We start from the raw sequence: 6,803 nt of genomic DNA on the forward strand, positions 1-6,803 counted from the left end.
GGGGCCGCGCCTGAGGCGGCCGCGGGGCCGGCGGGGCCGGCGTTCGGTCGGAGCCCCGAGGGAGCCCTGCGGCTCTCCCAGCGTGTCTCCCAGCGGCTCTCCCAGCGTCTGTAAAATTGTGGTCTTCCTTCAGTTGTTATCAGTTCTTCATTAGCCCGGGCGTCTAGAATGCGAGAACTTCCCTGGTTGTAGCTTTTAGAGTTTGAAATGCTGTCAGTCGTTAATTAGGATCATAGAATTACAAAGTTGAAAAAAAACCTCCGAGATCGTGGAGTCCGACCTTTGACTGAACACCACCGTATCAACTAGATGCCACTAGGTGCCACATCGCTTCTTGAACTCCTCCAGGACGTGACTCCATCACCTCCCTGGGCAGTCTGTTACAGTGCTGGACAATGCTTTATGAAATAGATCAGCTTTCCAGGCCATGCTTGTGGGAATACGGGAATGAAGTGGGAACACACTTTGCCGCCAAACTACAGCTGGCCCAGCTCTGATCTAAGACGTGCTCGGAAGAGCTTAGCCTTGGCATCAAGACGCAGAATTGCGTGAAGTTCGTGTCTCTGGAAGACAGGTGTAAGAGCTCTGGCAATGGAGCTTTGCCTTGGCATCAAGATGAAGAATTGCGTGAAGTTCGTGTCTCTGGAAGACAGGAAGACAAAGCACTGCAGAAAAAAGCCTAGCAGTAAACTAATTATGGTTTGTGGCTGTGAAGGAGTAGATTTGGCTGGTTAGTTGGGGATTGCTTCCCTTATGGGAGAAAGTTCCCTTTCAGCCTAAAAAAATAATTTTGTTTGATTTACAAACTTTATTTGTTTGCAATGAGGGTGAATGGTGAAATAAATTTTGGCACAACTCTTCCTTCTACTGAGTTACATACATAATACTCATAAATATGTCTGTTAAATTCCAACCTACCCATTCCTATAAATGAAACATAAAAATTCCTTTTTACTTACGTGCAAATCCTCATTGGATTTTAGTTTCTTTGGATAATATCCCTTGTAGATATGAAGCTATTTGTGACAGCTTCTGTCAAACTAGAAGTGTGTCCAGCATAATTGTGTTACATGAAGACGAATTATGTTGACATAAGAAGTTTGAAAAGTAGATTACCATATAGATGCCTATTTTTTTTCAAATGTAGTAGCATATAACCTTTTTTTCATCAGAAGATATCTCATAAATTGATTCAAGTATTACTGCTTACCAAAACTTCCAAGGTCATAACATATTACTTGATATGCTATGTTCTCACCTCACTCAACATATAACTGAGTAAATTTGACCTAATCTTTATCTTCATTGAACTTGATAGGTAATGGTAAGTAAACTGTTCTGCCTTCTCTAAAGGCAGTTTACTTCTCTAAAGGCAGTTTAAAGCTTCTTCTTCGCTTCAGTGTTTTTTCCCCAAGCATATTACCATTCAAATTCATTGCAAGGTAATTCATAATTTTGTTTCTGCCTCTCTTCCTCTCTGCTCCAGAAACATAATAAAGAAGTAGAGGTGTTGTGGTGCAGGATTCATTTGGTGTGTTCTGTTACCCCCTAAAGCTATAATGGTTCAGTCCAGGCACAGGTGAATCTGAAGGAGGATGTCCTTTCTACTAAGAATAATACTTATTTTTTTGTTAATTTTAAGTGGCTATACTAGTAAAAGATTGAAGCAAGCTGTTGTTCTTTACTTTTTCTTTCAAGCTCTCAAGGGGAAATGCTGCATGTGTTAATTGTTGCTTCTCAGAAATTAAAAGCCTGTCTTCTGGTTTCTTCTCAGACTTTTTTAAGGCCCATTGTTTCTGTAGCTTCTGTTAAGAGATTTATGCAGATTGAATAAACTTTCAATTAAATTCAAGCTAAGGCTGAAGTAAATTTAGTCTCTGCAGATGAGCAACTTCAGCTGCCAGGTTTGTTGTTCTTGAACTAATGATAAACATACTGGATAGTTACTAATATTTAACCAAAAAAAAAACCCAAAAAACCAAGAGAACTTTTCTACATATATCAAAACCAGAAGTATCTTCTCTCTTTACCCTTTCCCCAGAAACTGCAAGTTTTTATTTTTATACTTGAAATAGATTTAAGATTAAATCAGACTTATCTGCTGGACCAAGTCTTAGATTCTAATATTAGTAAGTTTTAGTCCTCAAGTAAATGGACTTCCTTAAAAACTGTTGCTTTCTTTCAAATATAGTTTATCTTCAACTACTGTCTTATCAAAGTAGAAAATGTAAAAAGGTTCTAGAAGACTTCAAAAGAATAAAAAATAATAATTTGAATATCATCAGCTGCTTTGGAAAGCTCAATAAATTTATCAGGAAATGTGTAAGTCTGTGGTAAGTCTTGAATTTTTAAAGCCTCTCTGTAAGAAAAATAGACTAAGGGAAAATCTTACTGCCTTCAATTAGCCAATGGGAGGATAGAGGAAAAGATTTTTCTGAGGAGTGCAGAGCAAACAGACAAGGGGCAATTGCCAGAAGCTGCAACAAATGATTTTCCCAAATGGTATTGGGAAAAATTCCTGATGCAAAGATGTTTAAGCACTGGGGATGTGCAAGAAGATGTTAGGGGGCACATCCAGGACAATGGATTCCAACTGATATAAGGAACCATACCATATGGCATTGTGTCCAGTGGTAAAAACTCAGGGAGAGAAAGAAGAGGCAGGGACATTTGAGTTACACCGTTTATGTTCCCAAGTAACTGTTCCCTCTTTTCCTGGAAACAGCTAAAGATTTTCCTGTTGATGGGAAGCAGTAAATGTATTCCTTATTTTGCTTTGCTTGCATATACTGCTTTACTTCACTTATTAAACTGTCTTTAACTCAGCCCACAAGTTTTGCTCCTTTTCCAGTACAATTCTGTCCCTCCCATCCCACTAAGCAGAAGTGAATAAGTGCCTGCATGGGCCTTAGCTGCTGACCAGGATTAATCCACAAGTTGGCACTGTATTGTCATTTATAGTAGGAGAAAATTATCTCAAGCTATCACATAGGACTCCCTCAGTTAGGAGCAAAACACAAATTGATATGAGATGTGATATATTTTACTATTGCACTTAGGGTGATTTTGAGTATGCTGGTAGTACAGAACACATCCCATGGATTCTAGTCAGCTGCCTGGCTTTGCATATGAACCATAACTAAACCAAAAGATGTTTCACCTCAACATAAAGGAAGAACCTTCTCTATGTTGAAGGCAGCAGAGCACTGCCACAGGCTGCCCGGGGAGGTCAAGGAGTGTTCTCTCCAGAGACATTCAAAACTCTCCTGGACGTGTTCCTGTGTCTCTTGCTCCAGGTGACCCTGTCCTGGCAGGGGTCTGGACAAGATGATCTCCAGAGGCCCTTTCCAATCCAAGCAATTCTGTGATTCTGTATATCGGGCATACACACTTTACACACTTGCTCTTTTTAATTTCATGATTTGAAATCACTTGGGCTTATTTTTTATTTTGCTGGGCTTTTTTTTTTTTTTTTCTGTTTTGTTTTGTGCTTTTTGGTGGTTTTATTGTTTTGTTTTGTTTGTTTGTTTTTTTATTATTGGCAGCATATCTGGGTATCTACGAATATCTGATTTACCACATCTTTGTAGTGAAACATGATAGGTATAATTTGAAGTTGTACTTGCACTTTTCCAAATTGCTCTATCCTACAAGAATTCTCAGAATGGGTCAATTTTTCAGATTATTTTTAGATCTTGCGCCTTTGAATTATTCCTTATCTTTATGTCTTAGAAAATCTGTACAGGAGCCTTTAAAAGAAAGGTTTGAGGGCATGTTAGAACACGGAATTCCACCCACCTTCTTTTTTTGGCATACTGCTGATACTTAGTTCTGTGGAAGGAGTGACAGGAATTGAGGAAAGCAGAGTACCATATGTCTTTTAGAGCATACTTGGGTGACAGTCATGAACAGAAGGAGAATAAGAGCAAACCTGAATTTTACAAAATTATATCATCATAGTAGAGATGGCCAAGGAAAAGTAATATAAATATGAAATATGTTTGTGATTTAGGATTGGAAGGTTGTAAATTTCAATCTGAGTTTTAAAACTTGTTGCAAGTTGGTTTAAGGTTGCTTGCCTAAAATGAGTAAGACAGCAACATTTGAAGACATCATGACTTAAACATTGTAGCTTTTGAAAGTTATGCTTGGAAGATTACTTGTGAGATAAATGAGATTACTGCTTTATGCTATGGCACATAAAGTTTGATCTGTGTTAATTTCTCTTGATTATTCTTTTTACATATTCTAAAGTTACGTTATTCAAAGTTATTACACTTTTCCTTTGTGGCTTAAAATATTTATGTTGCCACTTGGTGGCCTCATTTGATCAGTAATAGAAGATAAAAAATGTAAGTTAATTGCACACTTCACGAGTATGCAATTCAAACCTTGACATGATTTTCCTACACATCCAAGAGTAATATATCCCTTTTTGCAATGAATATATGGATGCTGTGGTGATTGCTGTTGTAGTTCTCAAGGGTCTGAATCACTGATGTTGGGGTGGTCAGATTTAAGAGCTCTTCAGTAAGAGTAGAACTTGAGTGAATGATTTTTCTCCCCATTCTTCCTCTCCCATCCTTGAAGTTTTAATGTTCCATACCCCTTCTCAATCAAAACAAGCAGAGGATCGTGTCTGCTACCAATAATTTTGATTTTGCCAGGCTTCTTTCCTACTTGTTCTGCATCCTTAGTTCTTATTTTTCAGATTTTATTACTTGAAAATGTTTTTCTGTATCACTTTTGTGAAACTGTATGCCAAGTCTCTGTCCCTCTGTGGTTCCATATTATTTGTATTATAAGCTATGTCACAAAATACTAGTTTGTTGTTACTGGGTTTGCTGGTTTAGTGTACTTCTGTCTGAGTTCAACGCAAGAAAATATTTATTATATCATGCTTAGGACACCTACTCATGAAAATCTTCTGCCTTGGCAAGATTCTTGCCAATTCCCCATGCCTTGCAAGCTCAGGAAGAGCGGGCAGGATGAGTGGATGGTGAGGTGGATTGAGAACTGGCTGGATGGCAGGTCTCAGAGGGTTTTGAGCAGTGGTACAGGGTCTAGCTGGACTGTTACTAGTGATGTCCCCCAAGGTTCAGTACAGGAATTGTTTAACTTGTTCATTCTTGGATGAAGGGCCAGATGCCTGCTCAGCAAGTTCACTGATGACACAAAGCTGAGAGGAGTGGCCGATGCCCTGGAGTGCTGTGCAGCCCTTCAGAGGGACCTTGACAGGCTGGAGGGATTGGCAGAGCAGAACTTTTGAAATTCAACAAAGACAAATGCAGGGTCCTGTACATGGGTAAGAATAATCCCACACACCAGTACAGGCCAGGAGCTGACCTGCTGGGAGGTAGCTCTGAGGAGAAGGACCTGGGGGTCCTGGTGGACAACAAGCTGTCCATGAGCCAGCAGTGCCCTTGTGGCCTTGCAGGCCAATGGTATCCTGAGGTGCATTAGAAGGTCATTGCCAACAGGTCAAGGGAGGTGATTCTGCCCCTCTACTCAGCCCTGGTGAGGCCACATCTGGAGTGCTGTGTCCAGTTTTGAGATCATCAGTATATGGAAGAAATGGAGCTTCTGGGGTGGGTCTAGCAGAGGAGAATGAAGATGACTGGGGGACAGGAGCATCTATTTTACAAGGAAAGGCTGGGAGAGCTCGGCCTGTTCAGCCTTGAAAAGAAGCAGCTGAGAGGGGACCTCACCAATGTTTATGAGTATCTGAAGGGAGGAGGTCAAGAGGATGGACCAGGCTCTTTTGGTGGCTCCAAGCAATTGGACAAGAGGCAACGGGGAGAAACCAATGCATGGGAAATTGCACCTTAAATATGAGGAAGAACTTTACTGTGGTGGTAAATGAGCATTGGAGCAGCTTTCCCAGAATGGTTGTGGAGTCTCCTTCCCTGGTAGGGAAACGACCCATCTGGATGCAATACTGAGTAATAGACTGTAGGGGACCCTCTGTAAGCAAAGAGGTTGGACCAAATGGCCTTCCAGCCTCAACCATTCTGTGATTCTGAACCCACAGTCTCACACTCTGCTGGCTCAAGGCTAGGTACTGCCTCAGAGCAAGTAAGTGCACTGTCACCCTGCTTCAGTCTTGAGATTTTCTTGCAAAATCTATGTAGGTCTTTTTGCAATTGTATAGCTCCAGATAGCCCCAGGTCTTCTGTCACACACTACAAGACATACTGCAAGCTGGAACAAAAAGATATCTAGTTAACACACAGGCAATGATTTATGGCTAAAATATTGGATTCTTTTAGCAGTGCTTGACTGTCCTCTTAAATTACCATAGTAGATTCAAGGTTTCTTTATTCTTTCCTGATCTTAGTGGTTGTTGATTCTCTGAAGCAATATGTCCTTTCACTGCTTGGTGCTTATTTGTGACAGGGTTTTTTTAGCTATTTGCTCAGTTTTCCATGATTCCTTAATGTTTTTATTATAAAGATGCCAGTTATCCCCAGGGTGCTCATGTTCTGGATATTATAATTCTGCTGGTGTAAGTGAATATTGCAAACGTTTACCCAAAATTATATAGATGAGAAGCATGGCATACTTATTTCTCTACACAAAGCACAGTCTTCTGACAATTTCTACTGAAATACAAAGAAACAATTATGTTTATCTGTATTAGGTATCATAGGTCCTGGAATCATTAACTATTTGGGTCCACACTCAAGTAGCTACTGCTACTGTAGGAGTAATACTCTGTTTCCATTGTGGAGCCTTCTTCAGACACTTTTCTCTGGGACAGGAGCAGTGACTATAACCCTGTTTCTTACATTCTTTCCTGAATC

Source organism: Onychostruthus taczanowskii, unplaced genomic scaffold (assembly GCF_017590055.1).
Source record: "Onychostruthus taczanowskii isolate IOZ18803 unplaced genomic scaffold, ASM1759005v1 scaffold3, whole genome shotgun sequence".
Taxonomy (NCBI): domain Eukaryota; kingdom Metazoa; phylum Chordata; class Aves; order Passeriformes; family Passeridae; genus Onychostruthus; species Onychostruthus taczanowskii.